Here is a 26,190-nt window from a genome sequence, read left to right on the forward strand (position 1 = left end):
CCAGTTGATAAATTCAAAGAAATCGCTGAAATACTCTAGCCAAGCCACTAGATGGCACTAATGCAGACAACAAACAGCAAATCAAAATGCAAAAGAAGAGAATTCTGATCTTCCTTCAACAAAACTTCCCACAATATTAGCTAAAGCAACTGTAAACATAATGCAGCTCTACTGTAAAACAAAGCTGTACAAAATAATTATTAAATATGTTTTTAAAAGTTGCCACATAAGTGGACATACAGAGGGATGTGGAAGGGGTGTGCTGTTGGTGCATGCTGGAATCATCATTTAATCAGGATAATTAATGGAAATGCCAATTTTTCCTTCCTCGGGTAATAGGACTATGATTGTTTCTTTTGACAAAATTTAACTATAAGCAAGATACTATAAAAAACATCATATCCAGGTCAGTTCCCTCAATAAGCAGTGAGCTGAACAGTACGTAAATGTTTTTTTTTTATGTAAGAATGATGATGGACCAGCTCTGCACCTTAAAACAAAATGGCAAGAACCAGAGATGCTGCTGACAAGTCCAGAACTGCATCTTGATCTATTGTAGTAAACCATCTACCGTTTTCTGTTAACCAGTGACCCTCTCAGCAGATGGTAACAGTTTATAAGTGACTGGGATGAAGAAAATCTTGCAAGACAAAAAATAACGTGATCTAATGTTGTGGTTTCAAGCCCGGAAAGCAGTAGTGTGCATGTTTCATAAAATGTCAGTTTGAAACATCGAAACTACATCCATAAAATTGAGGACAGGACAGCCTAAAATGTTACCTCATCGATAAGGTTTTGATGTTTGGGCTTCATGTGGTGAACAGATCTTCTTTCTGACCGACATTTTTGATACAGCACCCAATCTGTTGGATTCTTGGATACATTGTTAAAACCAAACTTGTTAATACCTCTGGCAAACTTTAGTTTAAAGAAATATTTTAAGTTTGTTATCACGTTTTCTCTAAAAATATCTCTCCCTCTGAAATAATATTAATGTTTTGCAGTGCCACAGCCAGAGTCATGATTTTAATCTGGTCGAGAATCTGTTGAGGAAGCTAAAGAGTAGGATGAAGGCAAGGAGGCCTTTCAAACTTAAAGACTTTTCCACTGATAAATGAAAAGATTTCAATTAATTTATTCTTACTAAAATGTAAACAAAAATACATAAATAATTGTTTAATTGATGCTCATTTTACATTGCTTTATTTTTTTCTGCGATGTCGTTTGTTTCCTATCAAAAAAACGTCCTTGTTGAATCAAAATAATTTTAAATCTGATGTGAATAAATTTGGGCTTAACTGTACAAATACTTCCCCCATTCAGAATCACTATTTTGTCAACTGTACATAAATATTTATAAAAGTTGCCACCTTAGAAGGCGTTGCTTAGAAAATGCTGTTTTTACATGAGGAGAGGCCTTTTATACAAACTATCTGGTATGGATAAGGAGAAAGCATACAACAATCCAAAATTTCAACCAAAACTTAGAAAGCAGACTTTCTGATTTATTTCTTCTCCCATGAACACCAATTACAGATGAACACTTTTGGGGACACTCCAAATGAAGAAGATTTAGGGAAAGCTGTTAAACCAGTTCAACTCCTGACAGTGGTATAAAGCTGCCTACAGATTCACGAGTTAGAATTTTTAATGCAAAATGGCATAAATGCTGTTCTACTACATAATTCTCAATATATTCTAGACTAAAACCAGCGCATCCACCTTTATTAATTTATTTCTGTAAGTAAGATGCAGTCATAAACATATAAAAAATGTTTTTAATAAAGTTAACTCCAAATCATCTCGAAAATATATAGAAAACATGCTGATCCAATTAATGGCCATGCTGACTCTTTTTAAAACTAGAGGCTTAAGACCACCACCATCACAACAGAGGCTCCTCTTTGTGCTCTTCATGACCACAGCTGCAGTCCACGAGAGGACACAAAGCTGGCACAGCCTCATCGCATAAAGGCAGAGGGAAGGCTAATAAAGCTGGATTCAATCAAATTGAAAGCAGTCTTTTGGTAATTCACGCCTTTAAAATTAGAATTCTTGTTGTGCATTCAGATCCTCTCTCTGTTCCCACCACACAAGCTGAGTTATTGGGATTCCATTGCTAAAAATTGCTATGATGATCTTAATGATGATTACTTCATTTTTTTCCTCACATTCCTCTCTTTTTTTTTCTTAATCAATAAACACTGTCCACACTATTCTCCAGTTAGTTCTAGCAGTTTAAAATATAAATCAAGTGTTGGCATTAAGCTCTTTCCAGTTCATCCAACTGTCTAAATATGTTATCAATATGCATTACACTAGAAGTATAGCATCCTACCAAATACTGCCCGTAGGCAATCCTTTTCGATTGCGATTTTGCACACTAATGTTGCAATCATAGTTGTGTAGTTCTAATTATTATACTGTGGATGTTAGAAAATAACCTCATTTCATGGTTGATGTTCATTTTGAATTTGTATTACATAAATAAGTCATGGTGTTTTTAGTGGAATAGTTCCATTTTTTTGTCCTTCCATTTGCAGATTTTTTAAATATATATATATATAGAATGAATAAAAGAAATCAGAATAATATTTTTTAAATGAAAATATGCAAAGCACCATTTTGTTTTTGCCAAATGACTTCTTCCAGAATTGACTGGCACTAGAGCTTTTAAATGAAAGCATGCAGTCACCGCTGTGGTATCATTTAGAACAGTTGTTTATAAACATATGTTGTACAATAATTCTTAAAACCTGCTCAAGGAACAGGTATTTGTGTGCACACATGAAAAGCTATGATTTATGCCTATTGTATGAGCTCTCAGAGTGCTGCAGCTAATGGTGGTGTCATAATATTGGACACATTAGGATGGGATTAGTAAGAGAAGCCGCTTTAAGGATGTGATCCCTGGGAGGAGGGCGTCGGGTAGTGCTTGTATTGCTGTCATCCCTATCTCTCTCACACACACACTTACATTCACACACTGGGAGTCCCGCAGCCTTGCTAGCTTTCCTCAATAGCATCTGTGGAGGAACATGACACAATGAAGTGCATCACCTACAGTAGCTCATATTCCTTTTCCAACAGAGCTTTTTTTAATCTCATCTGTTTGAGGTGCTGGTGTTAATCATGTCTGGTGGAAAAACAGAAAAGCTGTGCTGGAAGGCTGGAATTGTAGAGATTAGAAGTGGTATCCCTCAGCTCGATTAACAAGGTGTTTCCTCTTCAGAATGTCTCTAATGTGCAGCACTTATACGGTGCCTTACAAATATTTCAATACCTGATTATTTATTTCCCATTCTGTCATGTCACCACCACAAAATATTTGGATAGGATTTTTTTTTTTTGTAATCAACCAACACAAAGTAGCACTTGATTGGTGTGGTGGAAGGAATCTGATTTTCAAATCCTTTTACAAATAAAAATATGAAACATCCAGTGTGTATATGTATTCAGTCCCCCGTGGTGATACTTTGCAGAAGCACCATTCTCCTTAAATTACAGTTTTTGGGGTATGGCTTCACTACTTTTTTTTCGCAAAAATAGCTCATGCTCAGTCCAGTTTGATGATGCGCATCAGTGAACAGCAATTTGCAGGTGTTGACACCATTTTTTTATTGGCTTTAGGTCTGGACTTTGACTGAGCCATTCATTCCAACATAAGAACATGCTATAACCTAACTCTTTATTATTTCCTTACAATTAAATTCTTGAAAGAGTTACATCTCCCAATAATCTACAAATTTGGCTCATCTTTAAAATCATAATGCTTTTGCGGATGCAAAACCCTCACGGTTAGCTCTTGTTGCTATGTGGGTAAATATGTCAAAAATATGTGATGGTTCATTTCTCCACCATCTCCTTTAGAATCAGAATCAGAATCAGAATCAGAATCAGAAAAGCTTTATTGCCAAGTACGTTTTTGGACATACAAGGAATTTGTTTTGGCGTAGTCGGTGCAATACAGTACAAATTAAACAGTATAAACATATCTACAATATAATATAAATATAAGTGCACAGTTTTAAGTGAGTGAGAGTAAATATAGAGCAGTATAAGATGCAAGAGCAATACAACAGTGCAGGTGATCATTGTGCAAGTAAAGCAGTGCAAGTAAGCAGGAGTCCAAGCTGAGCGTTAATGTAACGCATAGAGTTACAGGTTACAGGTGTCCTGTCAGCAAAAAAAGGGGGGGTGTGTATTATTACACAAAACCACCCATCAAACTGCAAACATTATTGCTGCATGTGTTTGAGCTCAAATATACCCGACTACAATATATATAAAACACTTTATATTGCAGTCATAATTGCATAATTAGATATAATTGCAGGCGCTTTGGGCGTGCCTGACAACCTAATGAGGCAGCTGTAAAATAGCTGGTGGTTCCACTTGTAAGAAAATAATCAAAGACTACAAGATAAAAGGGTATACAAAGATAAACACAACCAACCAGTAGAATAGGCCCAGGGCTACAGGCAATCACAAAAGAGGGAAATTAATAAAGAAAGATAGAACAGAGTGAGGGAGAGAGTTTACAACTGTCTTTATGCTCTGTATTTTTTCATTGGTAAATAGAAATAAACTGAGTAATTTGCTAGTGACCGGAATCAAGAAATTGTCAGCTTAACCGGTCCTGGACAGTGACCAGTTGTTTGGAAAGTAAAAGATAAGATCTTGATCAAAAACAGTGACTGGAGCGTTAAGCACAATCAGGTCACTTTGACAGCAACTCTCTGGTGTGGATGCTGCTGCTAAGGGAAGAACACTGTAATGTAACTATTTTCCATATCAATAGAGTTTAAAAAGGAATAACAGAGGTGTAGAACACTCTTTATTAGGAAACTGTATTTTCTATAACATGTTGAGATATGTCTTTGGTTCACTGAGCCTGGGAAAAAGTGAGAGAGGAAGACTTTCAACAGACAACAGGAAGACTGTTATCTGTTTTATTCTTTTAAAAATAACTTGCTTTTTTCAAACCGAGCATCAGAATGAGGTAGAAAGTTAATTTTATCTACTTTCAACGTGGAATGTTTGGTGGTCGAATGAAAATTGGAAAACTATTAACTGAAATAATCACCTGCCAAACATTTTGTCGAATACTATACTATGCCAAATACTATGTCTGAACACACAACATGTCAAACCTTGAAGCAGAAGAGCTACAGTCGAGTGCCACTCCTGTAAGCTAAGAACAGGAAATTGAGGCTACAATTTGCACAGGCTCACAAAACATATGGACGATAACATATTGAAACAATATCGAGTCTTTATTTTACCTGTAGCCAGAGTTTGGTGTAACAGACACAAAAGCATGGATCTATGCTGGCTTGTGTCATGAGTTCAGCCTGGTGGTGTGGGAGATATTTTCTGTGGGCCCCATAGTACAAATTAAGCATCATTTATGCTCCACAGTGTACATTTGTATTTTGGCTAACCATTCTTTTATGACTACAGTGCGCCTATTTTCCATTGGCTACTTTAGGCAGGATAACGACCCAAGACACAAAGTCCAGTTCATCTCAAACAGGTTTGTTCCACATGTCAATGAGTTCACTGTACTCCAATGGCCTCCACTGTTACCAGATTTAAATCCAACAAAGCACATGGTGGAACGGGATTTACATCAAGGATGTGCAGCCGACAGATCTGCAGCAACTGCCTGATGCTAATATGTCAATATGGACCAACTTCTCTGAGGAATGTTTTGACACCTTACTGAACTTATGCCATGAAGAATTAATGCAGTTCTGAAAGCAAAAGGAAGACCAACCTGGTATTAGCAAGGTTGGCAATGTTACCTCGTTTTCCCTTTTCAGCAATTCTCTCTCTCTCTCTCTCTCAATCTCTGGTATGCAAGGTGGTTAGCATTTATAAGAGTTCGATTGTTGTAAAGTCAAAGATTTGTCCTTTGATTACTGATAATAAATAATTATCAACATGCCATTAAAAAAACATAAAAACTGATCATTTTTTTTATTTTTCAAAAATGGAAAATCTTTTAACATTGTTTTGTTATTTTTTGAGGGATGCCTCTGTCTTTTCTTATCAGAAAAAGAACTTGATTGAGTGAAAAAAAATCTAAACACCCCAAATGTATGGATAATTTGGGGCTTAGGTCTAACTTCCCTTACTTTTCAAGATCACCACAGGGCTCAACGGTAGAAGACCCCTACAAACCTAAAGAAAGTGCAGACAGGATACACAGAAACATAAAAATCAAAATAGTGAGCCCTAAATTGCTGGCCTAACGGTCACAGTGATTGATGTCTGGTTAATGATGAAGAAAGCAGCCTGACTGTTTCATTTGTGACATAGCTCTGACTCCTGGTTAACAGCTCCTCTTTGCCATCAGCCGTAATGAGTCAGAGCTGACACTGCCAAAGATACAGTGCCTGCATTGCTTTGTTTAAAAGGCTGTTGAAAGTAGGACCACCTCTCGGCTGACAAACTGGCAGAGAGTCCTGTCACTGCAGAGTCATTAGCAAAACCAATGGCCGCGCCAAAATCTACAAATCGAATTGCTTTCCTAATAAGCCACAATATGTCACAGCAAGTGGGCTGCTATCATGGCAATGATAGCTCACCTGAACACCATGAATCTACCTACCATGGAACAGTTGCATTCAGTGCTGCTTCTGGAATATGGCCAGTTATCTGTCACTGAGCCTTGGAATTAAAGCAAACACATCCTTACAATTGAAATCCACACAAAAAGAACAACAACAACAACAAAAATAACACACAACAAAATAGAAGGAGTAGAACTTTGTGTTTTCTTTGTCATTAGGGAAAAATAAAAGAAAATGTCTTCAACTGCTTTCTTTAAAGATTTAGCTTTAGAATAAAGCACCTTCTGTGTATACATGCATCAACAGCCGGGCAGTGTCATGCAGTTTATTTGCAAATGTCTTGAGGTTCATTTGCTTGAAAGAGAGACAAAGTTACAATGAAGTGGTTAGACAGTCTCACTTGACACTATTATTCTGCACAACTTATTTTGGCAAGTCTTTAATAAATTACCAACATAATTAACATGACAAAATGTCCCCTTGTCCAGTGTACGAACAAGTTGTTTACCACTGACAGAATCTGAAGATTTCACCAGTAGAGTTCCCCATCTGGTGATTCAAAGTGTGTTTCTTACCAGTCTAAAGCTTACTAAAATTCTCCAAAAACCACACATTTATTACATGGTATCTAGATCATAAATAAGTCAGTGCTGAGCTATTAACCTTCTGAACAAAGTTTGCAAATGCCTTGTTTTTGCAGCAAGCTGACATAATGGGCTGGATAAGCAACAGACTGAATGTAATGCTGAACCTGTAGAATGTTTTTTGAATTTCTCACCAATGCATTCAGTGATGCATTTGCTGAGATGAGGAAAAGGGGACATTTTTTTTAGACCAGACAGTGAGACAATGGCGTTTGGCCAGGAAAGATGGCTATTAGCAGTGTAAATGAAGGGAAACATGTAACGACAGGACCCCTGAGTTACTAACGAGGGTGATGGATGATGTTCAGCTCAGACACAAGGCAGTTCATCACTCACCTCAGACTTAAACAACACAAACACAGTCTTACATTGTTTCTGCTCACACAAAATTACATTCCTTTTTCTCCCTTATTAACCTTCTACATAGCCACTTCTATTGTAGCCACAAGACATCCAGCATTGTAATGTGTGCAGCTAAAACACAATGGCTTGGGGTCTCACAGCACTTGAACTCAACAAATGCACCATTATACTTTCATCACTTAAAGAACGGATTAGGTTTTCAATATACTAAAGTATGTTAAAATATATCAGATAGAGATACCAGATAGAGCAGCATTGACCCTCCAGCACCTAAGGCTATAAACGGTCAGTCAGCTGTGTATGATAAAAAAATTGAAAAAACCCTTCAATATTTCTGACATAAAAACACAGTGTTTGCATTTGCTTTCTTCTACACAGTGTATTAAAGCACATTTTCTTCGTTGACCAAACCTCCACTTTGCAAACTACAGTGCCTTGCGAACGTATTCGGCCCCCTTGAACTTTTCAACCTCTTGCCACATTTCAGGCTTCAAACATAAAGATATAAAATAAAAAAAATTTTGTGAAGAATCAACAACAAGTGGGACACAATCGTTAAGTGGAATGAAATTTATTGGATGTGTCAAACTTGTTTAACAAATAAAAAACTGAAAAGTGGGGCGTGCAATATTATTTGGCCCCCTTGTGTTAATACTTTGTATTGCCACCTTTTGCTGCAATACAGCTGCAAGTTGCTTGGTGTATGTCTCTATCCGTTTTGCACATCGAGAGACTGAAATTATTGCCCATTCTTCCCTGCAAAACAGCTCAAGCTGTGAGGTTGGATGGAGAGCGTCCGGGAACAGCAGTCTTCAGTTCTTTCCACAGATTCTCGATTGGATTCAGGTCTGGACTTTGACTTGGCCATTCCAACACCTGGATACGTTTATTTGTGAACCATTCCATTGTAGATTTGGCTTTATGTTTTGGATCATTGTCTTGTTGGAAGATAAATCTCCGTCCCAGTCTCAGGTCTCTTGCAGACTCCAACAGGTTTTCTTCCAGAATGGTCCTGTATTTGGACCCATCCATCTTCCCATCAATTTTGACCATCTTCCCTGTCCCTCCGATTGAAAAGCAGGCCCAAACCATGATGCTGCCACTACCATGTTTGTTGGTGGGGGATGGTGTGTTCAGGGTGATGATCTGTGTTGCTTATACGCCAAACATATTGCTTGTGGCAAACTTTAAACGAGACTTTTTATGGATATCTTTGAGAAATGGCTTTCTTCTTGCCACTCTTCCATAAAGGCCAGATTTGTGCAGTGTACGACTGATTGTTGTCCTATGGACAGACTCTCCCACCTCAGCTGTAGATCTCTGCAGTTCATCCAGAGTGATCATGGGCCTCTTGGCTGCATCTCTGATCAGTCTTCTCCTTGTTCAAGATGAAAGTTTAGAGGGACGGCCAGGTCTTGGTAGATTTGCAGTGGTCTGATACTCCTTTCATTTCAATATGATTGCTTGCACAGTGCTCCTTGTGTTGTTAAGCTTGAGAAATCTTTTTGTATCCAAATCCAGCTTTAAACTTCTCCACAACAGTATCTCGGACCTGCCTGGTGTGTTCCTTGGTCTTCATGATGCTCTCTGCGCTTTGAACAGAACTCTGAGACTATCACAGAGCAGGTGCATTTATATTCAATTCAATTCAAATTCAAAAATACTTTATTAATCCCAAAGACTATATGGAGACTATATAGACTATATATGGAGACTTGATTACACACAGGTGGATTCTATTTATCATCATCAGTCATTTGGGACAACATTGGATCATTCAGAGATCCTCACTGAACTTCTGGAGTGAGTTTGCTGCACTGAAAGTAAAGGGGCTGAATAATATTGCACGCCCCACTTTTCAGTTTTTTATTTGTTAAAAAGGTTTGACACATCCAATAAATTTCATTCCACTTCACGATTGTGTCCCACTTGTTGTTGATTCTTCACAAAAAATTCAAATTTTATATCTTTATGTTTGAAGCGTGAAATGTGGCAAGAGGTTGAAAAGTTCAAGGGGGCCGAATACTTTCGCAAGGCACTGTATGTTATGCACTCACCGGCCACTCTATTAGATACACCATTCATTTGCCAAAATATGACTCAGCAATCACATGTCAGTAACACAATGTATGTAGCCATCTAGAAGTGGTGAAGATGACCTGCTGAAGTTCAAATTGAGCATCAGAATGGGGGAAAAGGGGATTTAAGGGACTTCGAACGTGGCAAGGTTGTTGGTGCTACATGGGGTGAGTTTTTCAGAAACTGCTAATCTGCTGGAACTTTCACACACAACTATCTCTTTGTTTTATAGAGAATGGTTCATAAAAGAGAAAATATCAAGTGAGCAGCAGTTGTGCTGATGTCAGAGATCAGAGCGCAATACGTAGATTGGTTTGAGATGATAGAAAGGCCACTGTAAATCAAATAACTACTTGTTCCAAGCAAGGTATGCAGAATACTATCTCAGAATGCACAACAGGTCGAACCTTAAAGCAAATGGGCTAAAGCAACAGTATACCACGCTGAATGCCACTCCTGACAGCTAAGAAAAAGAAACTGAGGCTACAATTTACACAGGCTGCCTGAAATTGGACAATAACAGATAGGAAAAACCTTGCCTGGTCTGATAAGTCATTCAGGAAATAATAAGATGAATTTGGTGTTAACAAAGTAAAAGCATGTTATCAATGGTCCAGGATGCTGTTGATGGTGTAATGGTGTTGGGGATACTTTCTTAATACTCTTTATGCCACCAAAAAATCAAGGCAGTTCTGAAGGCAATATGGGGTCCAAACTGGAACTAGCAACGTGTATCTGATAAAATCGCTTGTAAATGTATGTTAAGAAATAGCAATCCGTAACCTGCAGGAACTCAAAAACTTAATGTACAGTATTAAAGAAAAACATATTTTTTTCTTGCAGTGCAGTCTACTAAAGACTCTCCAGTTGCCATTTATCCAAGGCTAACATTTAAGTGTCTGTATACTCTCTCTTTAATGGCCCAGTTTGTTCTGAATGGCCAGCTGAGTGGCCATAAGGAGTAGCTGCTCATTCTTTGCTTGACATACTGTATGCCAAAATAACTAGTGGACACAAGAGGCAGAGTGGGGAGGGACTCTGGACTACAAGGAAAGTTACCTGGGAACTGTATTTTATTCAGGGGAGATGGCTTGTAAATCTGAAGACTTTTCATGCAAGAAATAAAACAACTATATAAAGCACTGAATGCAAAAAGCTGTAAAATATTACATATTCTTTGAAATTCACCAAGAGTAACAGACAAAAAAATACAGATTTAGCTGTTAATGGTTTATTTTTTCTCTTGTATTAATTGAATTCAAAAATACTTTATTAATCCTGAAGGGAAATTAAATTGAATATGATAAATAACCTTTACTGAAAATCTCCAAGCAAATATGTCAACAAAGTTTCTTGTATTTTTTGCAATGTTTCAATACTTTTTTATTGAAGAACCTTAGAACATTTACAGTGTAACTGCAGTGCTAGTCGACATTTTTGTCTGTTAATATTTTAATCTCTAAACAATCCAGGTACAGTTTATTTTGCATGGAATTGATCAAATGGAGAGTAGACAGATGTTTAAGGGGAAGGAACACCCACACTTCACTTTAAACTGTCCCAAATAACTTAAAACTGCTAATACTAATTTTGTAATGATTAGATAGCAACAGTGTTGAAAACACTACAGCATTCTAAATAAAAGCTCTATATTTCACCCCAATGATGCTCTGCTGTCTCCACCGATCTTCACTCCGTCTTTGCTGTTCTAGTCGAGGGAAGCGGCATGGGGCATAGAGATGCTGGGTAAACATTAGATCTGCAAAGTGCTTTTTCCCCCTGCCTGTGTATACCTGGGTAATAGATGCAGTAATGGAGTTTGTTCAGGCTAAGGTAATCCTAGAGTTGTAAGCGCAGCATCTGATGCTGTTTCTCCCTTCTGATGTCCTGTTCCACAGCAGGCACTGATGTTGTTGCAGCTGTCACCGTTACTGAGCCACACAAGCCATTTTGGAGCAAAGCAAAGCAAAGTTGCATTCTATTGTGTGAATGTGTATTTCCTAAAGGAAATATTGGGAACAAAAACATGCATGTATGAGCAAGCGTGTGTATGTGTATGTGTATGTGTGTGTGAGTGTCTTTGTAGTTAGAGTGAGAAAAGGATGTAAAAATATATAGCTGTTTGGATGTTATACGTCACCTTTGGGAGGAAGGATAAGAATAGGGCTGGGGGCTAGGAATGAATTTATGGGGCCCAATCTCCCAGAAACAATTTATTTATGTGTGTTACACACATTTAGAGAGGCTACTCATCCCTGCTGGGCCTCAACCGACCACAAACAGCTTCTGGTGATGGCCAATGAAATACAGCACAACCTTTTCTGGGACATGCTTTTTATTTCTTTCCATTTATCCCTTGTAGACTCCTTCTTCTGCATCTTTTCCTTTAAGTCAAGGTCTCTCATTTCTGTTCCTCAGTCTTGTTTTCTTCTGGACTCCAGTTTTCTTTTAATTAAGCCGAGGTTAATACAGGGGTTGGACAATGAAACTGAAACACCTGGTTTTAGACCACAATAATTTATTAGTATGGTGTAGGGCCTACTTTTGCGGCCAATACAGCGTCAATTCGTCTTGGGAATGACATATACAAGTCCTGCACAGTGGTCAGAGGGATTTTAAGCCATTCTTCTTGCAGGATAGTGGCCAGGTCACTACGTGATACTGGTGGAGGAAAACATTTCCTGACTCGCTCCTCCAAAACACCCCAAAGTGGCTCAATAATATTTAGATCTGGTGACTGTGCAGGCCATGGGAGATGTTCAACTTCACTTTCATGTTCATCAAACCAATCATTCACCAGTCTTGCTGTGTGTATTGGTGCATTGTCATCCTGATACACGGCACCGCCTTCAGGATACAATGTTTGAACCATTGGATGTACGTGGTCCTCAAGAATGGTTTGGTAGTCCTTGGCAGTGACGTGCCCATCTAGTATTGGGCCAAGGGAATGCCATGATATGGCAGCCCAAACCATCACTGATCCACCCCCATGCTTCACTCTGGGCATGCAACAGTCTGGGTGGTACGCTTCTTTGGGGCTTCTCCACACTGTAACTCTCCCGGATGTGGGGAAAACAGTAAAGGTGGACTCATCAGAGAACAATACATGTTTCACATTGTCCACAGCCCAAGATTTGCGCTCCTTGCACCATTGAAACCGACATTTGGCATTGGCATGAGTGACCAAAGGTTTGGCTATAGCAGCCCGGCCATGTATATTGACCCTGTGGAGCTCCTGAAAAACACATTTAATTCTGCCATGATTTGGGCAGCCGTGGTTTTATGTTTTTTGGATACAATCCGGGTTAGCACCCAAACATCCCTTTCAGACAGCTTCCTCTTGCGTCCACAGTTAATCCTGTTGGATGTGGTTCGTCCTTCTTGGTGGTATGCTGACATTATACTGGATACCGTGGCTCTTGATACATCACAAATACTTTCTGTCTTGGTCACAGATGCGCCAGCAAGACGTGCACCAACAATTTGTCCTCTTTTGAACTCTGGTATGTCACCCATAATGTTGTGTGCATTTCAATATTTTGAGCAAAACTGTGCTCTTACCCTGCTAATTGAACCTTCACACTCTGCTCTTACTGGTGCTATGTGCAATCAATAAAAACTGGCTACCAGGCTGGTCCAATTTAGCCATGAAACCTCCCACACTAAAATGACAGGTGTTTCAGTTTCATTGTCCCACCCCTGTATATTTAGGTGGCAAATGAGAAACTTCTCCTTTTATAAGATGCAAAATGCACTTATCTGCTTCTATGGGTCTTTTTCACTTTGTCTTCTCTTTTTTTATATTTCCCTCTTTTTGTTGTCTTCCTTTGGACTGGATTGTTGACATTATTCTAAGGGCCCAAAAGCGTATCGGCAGAGGAGATGGATAAAGGAAAGAGCGGGGAAAACGCTGCAAAGAAGTGTGTGTGTATGTGTGTTAAATGTACACAGAAAGATATAAAGCTGTAAAATATAATTTGATGCATCAATACCTTGCAGAAGGTTAAATCTTACCATGTCTTAATATTAGTTAAAGCTCATGGAAAAAGCACAAGCAATATGCAAGATTCTGTTCAAATAATATACCCTACTCACAAGATGAGACATAACATGATATTGAGTTCACACCAGAAGTTTATTTGTTTTGACAGTCAGAGAAAAGGTTTTATAAATCACTAACTGTTTTACAGAATCTGTAGTCAGGATGGAATAATTCAGTCCAGGTTTGACGAAGCCATATTTTTCGGTTTCCATCCTTTTTTGATTCTAAGGTGGTTCTAACACTAAAGCAGCTTTGGAAATGTTGCCTTTAGTGGTTTTAGATACTGAATAAAGTTACAAAATCTCAGCCAAGATTTTTCTTAATCTCTGCTCAGTTAGATGAATCCACCAAAGGTTTGATCATTCTATTTAGAATTTTGATTGAGGTAGAGCAGAAGAAGGGGGAGCTAAACAGAAATGTAAAGAAACACTAAATAAAGAGAGAAAAGACAAATACACTGCTCATAAAAATAAAGGGAACACTTAAACAACACAATATAACTCCAAGTAAATCAAACTTCTGTGAAATCAAACTGTCCTCTTAGGAAGCAACACTGATTGACAATCAATTTCACATGCTGTTGTTCAAATGGAATAGACAACAGGGGGGAAATATTTGGCGATTAGCAAGACTCACTCAATGAAGGAGTGGTTCTGCAGGTGGGGACCACAGACCACTTCTCAGTACCTATGCTTTCTGGCTGATCTTTTGGTCACTTTTGATTGTTGGTGGTCCTTTCACACTCGTTTTAGCATGAGACGGACTCTACAACCCACATAAGTGGCTCAGGTGGTGCAGCTCATCCAGGATGGCACATCAATGCGAGCTGTGGCAAGAAGGTTTGCTGTGTCTGTCAGCGTAGTGTCCAGAGCCTGGAGGCGCTACCAGGAAACAGGCCAGTACACCAGAAGATGTGGAGGAGGCCGTAGGAGAGCAACAACCCAGCAGCAGGACCGCTACCTCTGCCTTTGTGCAAGGAAAAACAGGAGGAGAACTGCCAGAGCCCTGCAAAATGACCTCCAGCAGGTCACAAATGTGCATGTGTCTGCACAACGGTTAGAAACCAACTCCATGAGGATGGCATGAGGGCCCGACGTCCACAAATGGGGGTTGTACTAACAGCCCAACACAGTGCAGGACGCTTGGCATTTGCCAGAGAACACCAGGATTGGCCAATTCGCCACTGGTACCCTGCTCTTCACAGATGAAAGCAGGTTCACACTGAGCACATGTGACAGACGTGACACAGTCTGGAGACACCGTGGAGAGCGATCTGCTGCCAGCAACAACCTTCAGCATGACCGGTTTGGCAGTGGCTCAATAATGGTGTGGGGTGGCGTTTCTTTGGAGGGCCACATAGGCCTCTGTGTGCTCGTCAGAGGTAGCCTGACATTAGGTACCGAGATGAGATCCTCAGACCCCTTGTGAGACCATAAGCTGGTGCGGTTGGCCCTGGGTTCCTCCTAATGCAGGACAATGTTAGACCTCATGTGGCTGGATTGTGTCAGCAGTTCCTGCAAGATGAATACATTGAAGCTATGGACTGGCCCGCCCGTTCCCCACACCTGAATCCGATTGAGCACATCTGGGACATCATGTCTCGCTCCATCCACCAACTTCACGTTGTACCACAGACTGTCCAGGAGTTGGCAGATGCTTTAGTCCAGGTCTGGGAGGAGATCCCTCAGGAGACCATCTCATCAGGAGCATGCCCAGGTGTTGTAGGGAGGTCATACAGGCACGTGGAGGCCACACACAATACTGAGCCTCATTTTGACTTGTTTTAAGGACATTACATCAAAGTTGGATCAGCCTGTAGTGTGTTTTTCCACTTTAATTTTGTGTGTAACTCCAAATCCAGGCAACCATTGGTTAATAAATTTGATTTCCATTGATGATTTTTGTGTGATTTTGTTGTCAGCACATTGAACTTTGTACAGAACAAAGTATTCAATGAGAATATTTCATTCATTCAGATCTAGGAAGTGTTATTTGAGTGTTCCCTTATTTTTTTGAGCAGTGTATAAACCTAAAGGGAACTAGAATACGCCTGGAATAAACTAAGAAACTAAACACATGGAATAACAAAGAAAGAAGTGGCTAACTAATGGTAAAGAACACTAAATATAGCAAAATAAGGAACATGATGAACAATAATGAATAACACAAATAAAAACCAAAACTTGACACCCCAGGATCATGACAGAGATGATTAAATGCGGCCCAGGCTCATTAAAAACTGTGAAGCAGTCCTTTAGTTTATCAGCGTTAAGCTCGAAAGCAGATGCTAACTCATTAGCAGTTATCATCATTATCATCCTTAGCAATTAAGAGTTAGGCAGATATTGGGATATTACCGTGCTTACAAAACAGCTGTATCTTGACTGTCACTCTGTCACTGTTTCTGTTTTCTACCAAGTATTAAGAATCCTGCCAGAAAGCAGGATAACAGTGGTGAAGGATTCTTCATTGCTTTTGTGTTTTCCCAACAAACACTCTTTATTTCCATACTCCCAAAACACAGTAATTACATCCTTTCTTACTTCTAAATAATCTCCAATACAAATTCAACATGGTGTGTAGAACTTATCTTTATATCCGAGGCACACAGTAGCTTACACTCATTTTGTCACATGCAGCAGATGATGTAACTGAAAACTTTGCAAGACAAACTTTACTTTCACTAAATGCACTGTGGTGTTTTAACGCATGGAACGAGATCTTATTCCCCCCCTAGAGATTATTTAGGTTTGTCTTACAGGATAAGGCCTGGACAACCTTCAGACTCTGAGCACCGAATCAACTCCTCTGTAAACCAGAGCATTCTGAAGGAAAACATGGAGTCATCTGGCTAACCTTAAACTGGCTGATGGTTAGATGGTTCATAAAAACTATTTTCATTTGATTGGCTTTTCTGAGTTCAGGACATGTTTGTATTGTTTGGTTTAGAGCTTGGCAGATTGTGTCAGTAACTTTAGTGGCGAACAAGCAGTTAAGAAAAAGAAGGCCCAGAGTTAAAGTCCTGGTGCTAGTTCTTTACAAAACAGTAGCATTTGATTCAATTAATGTTTCAATGTTTGTCATAATCTAATATTTTTTCTATTACAAGTAGCACTGCAGAATAGTTTTACATGTACCACCACACTTACAGACATTGCAAAACAGTAGTATATTATGACTTTGCCTTTTCAGTTTATGCTATGTCTGAGAGACAAAGAAAACAATTAAGTAAGGCAATTTTCTTTTCATCTGGCACTACATAACTTGTTAAAGAATGCTATTTTTATCAGTCATTTTCTACCACTTATTCCATAGTGGGTCGCAGGGGAGCTGGTGCCTATCTCCAGCAGTCTATGGGCGAGAGGCAGGGTACACCCTGGACAAGTCACCAGTCCATCACAGGGCAACACACAAACAACCATGCACACACTCATTCACCTGAGGGCAATTTAGAAAGACCAATTAACCTAACAGACATGTCTTTGGACTGTGGGAGGAAGCCGGAGTACCCGGTGAGAACCCACGCATGCACAGGGAGACAATGCAAACTCCATGCAGAAAGACCCCCAGTTGGGAATCGAACCCAGGACCTTCTTGCTGCAAGGCAACAGTGCTACCAACTGCGCCACCGTGCAGCTATTTTTATGTTTTCACTTTTTACACAGAAGGTACAGTTTCCAAGCCTTAAATCTGAAAAATTCACAGAAAAGCTATCTTAAGATGAACTTTGGTGTCTGTGTTTTGTGGAACAGATCGACAGTTTCTTTTTCATTGAAGCCACATGACAAAAAATAAATAACAAATAAATTATATATACAGTACAGACCAAAGGTTTGGAATTATATACTGAACAAAAAAGTGTGAAACAACTGAAAATATGTCTTATATTCTAGGTTCTTCAAAGTAGCCACCTTTTGCTTTGATTACTGCTCCGCACACTCTTGGCATTCTGTTAATGAGCTTCAAGAGGTAGTCACCTGAAATGGTTTTCACTTCACAGGTGTGCCCTGTCAGGTTTAATAAGTGGGATTTCAAGCCATATAAATGGGGTTGGGACTATCAGTTGTGTTGTGCAGGAGGTGGATACAGTACACAGCTGATAGTCCTACTGAATATACTGTTAGAATTTGTATTATGGCAAGAAAAAAGCAGCTAAGTAAAGAAAAACGAGTGGCCATCATTACTTTAAGAAATTAAGGTCAGTCAGTCCAAACAATTGGGAAAACTTTGAAAGTGTCCCCAAGTGCAGTCGCAAAAACCATCAAGCGCTACAAAGAAACTGGCTCACATGAGGAACACCCCAGGAAAGGAAGACCAAGAGTCACCTCTGCTGCAGACGAAAAGTTAATCCGAGTCACCAGCCTCAGAAATCGCAGGTTAACAGCAGCTCAGATTAGAGAACAGGTCAATGCCACACAGAGTTCTAGCAGCAGACACATCTCTAGAACAACTGTTAAGAGGAGATTGTGTGAATCAGACCTTCATGGTAAAATAGCTGCTAGGAAACCACTGCTGAGGACAGGAAACAAGCAGAACAGACTCGTTTGGGCTAAAGAACACAAGGAATGGACATTAGACCAGTGGAAATCTGTGCTTTGGTCTGATGAGTCCAAGTTTGAGATCTTTGGTTCCAACCACTGTGTCTTTGTGCGGCGCAGAAGAGGTGAACGGATGGACTCTACATGCCTGGTTCCCACCGTGAAGCATGGAGGAGGAGGTGTGATGGTGTGGGGGTGCTTTGCTGGTGACACTGTTGGGGATTTATTCAAAATTGAAGGCATACTGAACCAGCATGGCTACCACAGCATCTTGCAGCGGCGTGCTATTCCATCCAGTTTGCGTTTAGTTGGACCATCATTTATTTTTCAACAGGACAATGACCCCAAACACACCTCCAGGCTGTGTAAGGGCTATTTGACCAAGAAGGAGAGTGATGGGGTGCTGTGCCAGATGACCTGGCCTCCACAGTCATCGGACCTGAACCCAATCGGTTTGGGGTGAGCTGAACCGCAGAGTGAAGGCAAAAGGGCCAACAAGTGCTAAGCATCTCTGGGAACTCCTTCAAGACTGTTTGAAAACCATTTCAGGTGACTACCTCTTGAAGCTCATCAACAGAATGCCAAGAGTGTGCGGAGCAGTAATCAAAGCAAAAGGTGGATACTTTTAATAACCTAGATTTGATGCCTTCAATGTGAAGCTACAATATTAAAATAAAGAAAACTCTTTGAATGAGAAGATGTGTCCAAACGTTCGGTCTGTACTGTATATATATATATATATATATATATATATATATATATATATATATATATATATATATATATAACTGAGCAAAAGTTTTAGGCAGGTGTGAAAAAATGCTGTAAACAAAGAGTGCTTTCAAAAATGGAAGTGTTAATCATTTATTTTCATCAATCAACAAAATGCAGTGAATGAAAAAAATCTAAATCAAATCAATATTTGGTGTGACCACCCTTTGCCTTTAAAACAGCATCAATTCCTTTAGGTACACTTGCACACAGTTTTTGAAGTAACTCGGCAGGTAGGTTGTTCCAGACAGACATCTTGGAGAACTAACCACAGATCTTCTGTGGATGTAGACTTTCGCACATCCTTCGGTCTCTTCGTGTAATCCCAGACGTCCTCGATGATGTTGAGATCAGGGCTCTGTGGAGGCCACACCATCACTTCCAGTAATTCTTGTTCTTGTTTACACTAAAGATAGTTCTTAATGACTTTGGCTGTATGTTTGGGTTCGCTCACTTAGCATTTTGTAAAAAAATAAGCAATCGTCATTAATATTTCTGAAAGCAATCTTTGTTTACAGCATTTTTCACACCTGCCTGAAACTTCTGCATAGTACTGTATATATGTACCAAACTAAAAAAAATGTTTAAACTTTGACCCCAAAACCATGAACTGGACTGAAGTGTTGATTCTGTAAACCATTCCAATCATATGATGATTCAATAGTGACAAATCTCTAACAAAATGGCTGAAAAAAAGGAAAACAACCAGGATTTTTCTGATGTCCAATCTGAGCCTGGAATTCAGCCTGGATGAAAACCTTAACAGAGCTATGTTTAATTGAATGCTCATGAAACTTAATGTACTGATGCTACATTGTAAAGAGAAGTGGACCAAAATGGCTTCTCAACGGTGTTAAAGACTGGTAGAGTCATAAAGAAGACTATTATGCCAAGCGATTGCTGCTAAAAGAGGTTTTTCAAGCAATACAAGGTCTGCATTTTGCTTTCTTTTTATGAATAAATAATGGCATAAAGTAATATGTCATCCAGTTTTCTTCTTCAAAGGTAGTATTTACCTCATATCTAAGACCTCTAGAAACTGTACTAGAAATAGTCATCTTTATCTTGACAAATACAAAATGTGAAAGAGATTGTATTTAGCATTATTGGAGGTCCTATTCAAATCTAGTGTTATATCTGTCTTGGGTGATCATAAGTCGACAGATCTGAGAGGGTCACTGTACACCTGTCACTGAAATGCATCTCCACCTGCATCTCCGGTGACCACATGAGATCAGAGCTCACTTCCCCACTTTGTATGCAAATAAACAGATAAGCTAGGGTGAGTCGCACACTTCCAGCGATGGAAGTGTGGACATTTGTAGGTCTGCTAAGGTTTCTGCAAGGTCCCACATGACATTCAGTGACCTCTTCTCTTCTAGTATTAATTTGGAGTGAAAGAAGCATTTTTATGAACTGTTTGTCATTTTAATGTAAATATGCTGAATGGCTGGAAAGTAAACAAAGCTGAATCCAGGAAATTATACGACTGCAATTTAACAGTCGTATAATTTCCTGGATTTTGTGTTTGCTAATAACAAGATTATATAACAATAGTTGTACCAAACTTTTACAGATTAGATGTCACTTAAAGGTACATGCTGTTTAAACAGTGTCATTCCAGCTGAGTAGAGGTTTAACATTTTATAGCCTATAATTTGTATTTTTGCATTGAGAACATTTTTCAGTTCTCTATTGTTTTTTTCCTGATCATTGGCCTATAGTGCGGTCTTTACCTTAACCTGGATGTTTTTTTTTATGTTTAAAATTTTAAAATGAGTTTACTAGCACAGAAATACTCCCACCTTAGAACCTCCTCACTTGCAGGGATGGTTTATTTTTGTGTATCTGTTCCTGTTAGGGCCATTTTCTGTTTTAATAAAGTGAAAAAATTGAATTTAGCCTTTGCAGCTGCTAATTTAAGTGCTGTGACATACCCATACCGATTCAAGACCACAAAACTGAGGTAAATACTAGAATGTAACACCCCTAGTCAAGAAATATATTTGCTAGATAAAATTTAAACTACTGTGCAAAGTGCATTACCAAAACAAAACTAGTGTCAATATCATTTCCCAATGGGAATGATAGTACCACACATTTCCCTAAGTTAACACCACTGCAGATAATATGGTTGGGCCTTGGCAATGTGCAAATCGTCCATAGATTTTTGGGTGTGGATGTGACCCAAAGGTAGCTAAAGAAGCTAGAACACAAAAGGAAAATGCCAACCAATAACTTATCTGAACTTGTGCAAAACTTGTTAGATGTAATGTATAAAGACGCATATACAAGACAGCCTTAAACTTTGACTTCAAGAAAACAAGAAGCAAAACTAAGGGTTGGCAGGATATGTATAGCTTTGGTTGCGCTCTCTTGCTGTTGAAAGATTACACCGTATGCAAAGAATGATTTGAAAAGCATGTTAGGACCAGGATGTAGAATGGAAGAAAATCCATTAAAAGCTAGGGCAGAATAATGCAGACATCCTGTTCCAGAGGGATGAAATCATAGGTTGCCCAGCTGAAAGCCATATAAAGACTTTGACTACTTCTAATAATTGTTTCAGTGCACCATTTGTAATTAGTGCAGTAATACCCATGACAAATCAAATGACAGAAGAATTAGTTTCAGAACTATTGAAAATTGTTACTCAATTTTAACAAATCCAATTTTGATGTAATAAACACTGCCGTCGGTTTGAGTGATCATTAGTGCCTGAAGAGATCTGGAATTAAGTTGTTTTAACAAAAACTAATAATACATTTTATCTTAAAACTAATCAAACCATTGAGCTAACCCTTAAAACTGCTGTACAAATCATTGCGCACACACACACACACACATTCATGTCATCCACTTTTCTGACTTAAAGGGTTTCAATATTAGATGATTCAGCAGCCAGTGTTCTTCCCAAATATGTCCTTACTGACAACACATTTAAATTATACAAACATTTCTAATCATATGCAGTTTAAATTAAAAAATCCACTAATATTAATTTAGAAAATAAAATTGTTTTTTCTACTTGCACAAGCTTTCTTTCAATGTTATTTCCCAATGCAATCTCTCCCTTTTTAACCTCCACCTTCTCTCCTTTAAGCATATGCGTGTGATTAATAATACTAGCACAAAACCAGAAACTATTTATTGAATAAACTTGTGACACTAACAGCATATCGTAATTTATTTTGTTCTGTGGCCACATTAAAAATACATTTGACCCATTTCTGAAAGCCACCAGTGAGTGGCCACACATTTCTTTCCGATAATGCATTTGAGTATCTCTCCATAAACCGCCCAGAAATCCAATCCAATCTCTGTGGCTGCTCTGCTCACCACTTCCCTGCTGCTTTTTCTTTCTGTCAGTCAAGTCTGTTGTCAGTTCTCTTCCTGTACATGCACCTCTGCTCCTCAGAGGAAAGGGGGAACAGCAGCATGTCCAAAAATGATATACAGTTTTGTTCAAATAGCAAAAAAAGTCCAGATCTCTAAATTCTCATATTTAGCGCCTTGCTAAAACATACATGACACTTGAACTTTTACACATTTTGTCACATTGCAACCACAAATATAAATATATTTTGTATGAAAACAAAAAAAAGTTACACATAATCATGAAATTACAAGAAAGAATGTTTTTAAATGTTTTTTTTTCCAAATAAAAATCTGAAGTCATGCCTTTGTATTTAACCCCATTTAATCTCATACCCCTAAATAAAATCAGTTGCCTACAGAAGTCACTTCTTCTACACAGATTTCACACGTGTAATTTAATCTGAGTAAAAAATACAGTTGTTCTGGGAAGGTCTCAGAGGTTTGTTAGAGAACATTAATGAACAAATGATATCATGAAGACCAACGAACACAGCACACATCTCCAAGATTAAAATGTGGGAAAGTTTAAAGCATCTCACAAACCACTGTTCACACCATTATTCAAAACCAAAAAGAGTAGGGCACACCTACAAACCTGCCAAGAATTGACTGCATGCCTACACTGCCCAAGCAAGGTCTGGTGACTTAAACATACTGGTGACTTACACAAACCGTTATATTTCTTCTCTGACAGGGTTTGTGAGGAACAAAAATGACATTATTGTTTTCTGGTTTGGGATGTTTTGCAGCTTTTTCTTGACAGAAGAAAAAAAAATACCTGTTCTTGTACAGGCCTGTAAAAAATCCACAACTCTGGCCAAGAAAAAAGACATTATTAACAGAAAGCTTTAAGAGGTCCCATTTGCAATTTGCCTCATAGTATGCAAGGTACAGATCAAAACATGTGGAGAAAGGTGGTCTGATCAGATGAAAGAAAATTTTACTTTCTGGCCTCCATGCAAAATGCTGTGTGTAGAAAGAAAAACTAGCACTGCCCATCACCCTAAACACACCGTGACCACCAAGAATGATGGTGGCGGCATCATCATGTTGTGGGGTTGCCTTCTCTCAGCAGAGATTGGTGAATTGACGAAAAGAGAATGTAGATGGAGCTAAGTACAGGGCCATAAGAAAACCTGTTAGAGGCTGCAAAAGACTTTACACTGGGCAGAGGATCACCTTCCAGCAGGATAATGACATCAGGTATACAACCAGAGCTACAATAGAATGATTTAGCTGAGCATATTCATGAGAATGTCCCAATTGAAGCTAAGACCTATCACATCAAATCCCAATTAAGTTATGGGAATTTATAGTTGCAATGTGAAATAATGTAGGAATGTTCAAACAGTTAGGAATACCTTGGATGTCAACTCAATATCTACAAGTTAAAGTATTTGTTTCCTGAGGTTGATAAGCTCACAGGTGCAAACTAATGATCTTTTATATCGCCAATCTAACTATAAAATTCAGAATTAAATTCAGGTGAGGTTACTACCTTCAAAACATCAAATCCTCTCCTTTCAGGTAAAAGCTACAGCAAGTGTGCTTCTATGATCAGTTTTTAGAAAACGGCTGTATCTACAGAGTGCAGCTGCAGTTATGAGACGTGAGAGTGCGTCAAAGAAAGAACGCAAAAAGATGCATCAGTGCTCAGTCCCATCTTTTCATAAAGCTTCAACAAGATCAAAATGTTAGAATCAAAAACCAAAAGTAATAAAGGACCGGGACAGCTGTTTCGCCAATAAATAAGCAGCATGTGCCGACATACACAAAGCTACCTGAAACCGCAATCATTTGTCTTTGCTATAAAATTACTACCGTGTTAATAAAACTGATTCCAGACCAGACTAGGATGTTCAGTCTTTTTTTTTTTTGCGCAAGTCCACTAAATCCTCTCAATTTCCGTTTCCTAAAACGCTCAGAATGAAATGCAATACATTTCACTCGTAGGTTTTAAAATGCAAAGCTGTCATACAGTGTATCCATACAGATAAGATGTGCGGGATTTATGACTTTTATCACGTCCACTTTTCAGGCAATAAACAAAAAGCGCATAAAATACACCCCCCTGTGAGGTGTGAAGGTTATCGGGAAATCCATACCTGTTGGTGCGGTGTGGTCCTGTTCTTTTAGCCCAGCAGGTGAACCTCTGTCCTCATAGCCACTCCACTATCCGAGACGGAGGAGAGGCTCGCATGCCATCTGCACTTACACCGTGAAACGGCTCCGTTCTGGCACAGAGCAGGAAAGTTACACCATACCATCCACCCGTCTAAAAATACGGATAAGGGGAAAAAACAAGAAGATCTGACCCTTCTGCCTTGAAACTAAGCCTGCTGCCTCTTGCGACTGATCCACTGCAAAAGAAGAAGGATCCTGAAAGTTCCGTTTCTCCTCTCCTCTTTTACGCAGAAAGTTCCTGAGCCATGTCGATAAGAAGAAAACGCCCGAAATGGGCTTTTGTTTTGCGTGGGAATCTTCTTTTACTCTCCCAGAAGAAAGTGAGGAGACCGCAGCCGGTGGCAGGACAGGGGTGCGACTGTGTCGGGGTGTCACGCAGACTGCTGGTGCGCTCCTGCTTGTCCTGCTTGGAAGATGTGGAGCGTTGGTTGTAAGCTGCGATAGTGGTGCACCGCCCCCTAGCGGCCTGATGTGGAAACAGATGTCCAAACCTAAACGATTCTGTACAGTGATGTGACGAGGGCCAGATGACTGCGCAAGGACGTGTGGGATACATGATATTATTCATCTTCTGTCAGTGTAGCCTGGTAGCCTGAAAGAAAGAGACCGAAATACAATACAAACAGACAGACTCAGACTTATTTAGATGCATCAGGAATGCCAAACGGAGTTTGGATGCTGGACACAGTGGCGGTTCTTGCAAGAATCGCGCCCTGCACTTGTCCTTCCTTTTGCCACCTCACACACAACCAAGCAGCAACCCTACTGACTAACAACTCATAAGAGGGCCTTTTTATTATGTAAATTATCAGATGCAGTAATCTTTAATGCCTGACACAAAAACTAATTGTTAAAAAATTCAGATTTTAAAAAAAAAATAGGGCTGTGTATTAAGTGCTTTTAAGAAATAAATCGTGGATCATTACATAATAGATTGCATAGACATGTATTTCAAAACTAAAACTATGCTTATTTGAGCTATAAAGATCACAAACCTTGTGTTAAGCCACGTGTAATCACTGCAGAATAATTCACCACAGGTTTGACCACTCTGGTGCTTTTCTTCATCTAATGTGGTACTAATGCTAAGAAAACATTGAACATGCTATTTTTGTCAGTCAGTCATTTTCCATTGCTTATTCCATAGTGGGTCACGGGGGAGCTGGTGCCTATCTCCAGCAGTCTATGGGCGAGAGGCGGGGTACACCCTGGACAGGTCGCCAGTCCATCACAGGGCAACACACAAACAACCATGCACACACTCATACACCTAAAGGCAATTTAGAGTGACCAATTAACCTAACAGGCATGTCTTTGGACTGTGGGAGGAAGCCAGAGTACCCAGTGAGAACCCACACATGCATGGGGAGAACATGCAAACTCCATGCAGAAAGAGCCCAGGCCAAGAATTGAACCCAGGACCTTCTTGCTGCAAGGCAACAGTGCTACCAACTGCACCACCGTGCAGCCCTTTTTTTGTCTTTTCAGAAATTCCAATTTGGTCCAATTAAGGACTTTCTATTCAGTGAATAATGGTCCAATTAATTTGTCAGTGGAGTGCAGACTCCTAAAAACACTGAAATACCCCTTAAATTCAGCAAAGAATCATTAAC

At 39.3% G+C, this 26,190-nt stretch overlaps 1 protein-coding gene across 1 annotated transcript in view; it reads right to left on the bottom strand.

The window, feature by feature from the left end:
- LOC124876883 (chemokine-like protein TAFA-2) overlaps positions 1 to 24,983 on the bottom strand; it is a 135,418-nt gene extending 110,435 nt beyond the window's left edge. The window contains exon 1 of the mRNA XM_047379912.1: positions 24,499 to 24,983. The gene's annotated coding sequence lies outside the window, so the exon portion shown is untranslated. The remainder of the gene's footprint in view (positions 1 to 24,498) is intronic.
- Positions 24,984 to 26,190: the final 1,207 nt, after the last annotated feature.

This window comes from Girardinichthys multiradiatus, chromosome 1, assembly GCF_021462225.1.
Source record: "Girardinichthys multiradiatus isolate DD_20200921_A chromosome 1, DD_fGirMul_XY1, whole genome shotgun sequence".
NCBI lineage: Eukaryota > Metazoa > Chordata > Actinopteri > Cyprinodontiformes > Goodeidae > Girardinichthys > Girardinichthys multiradiatus.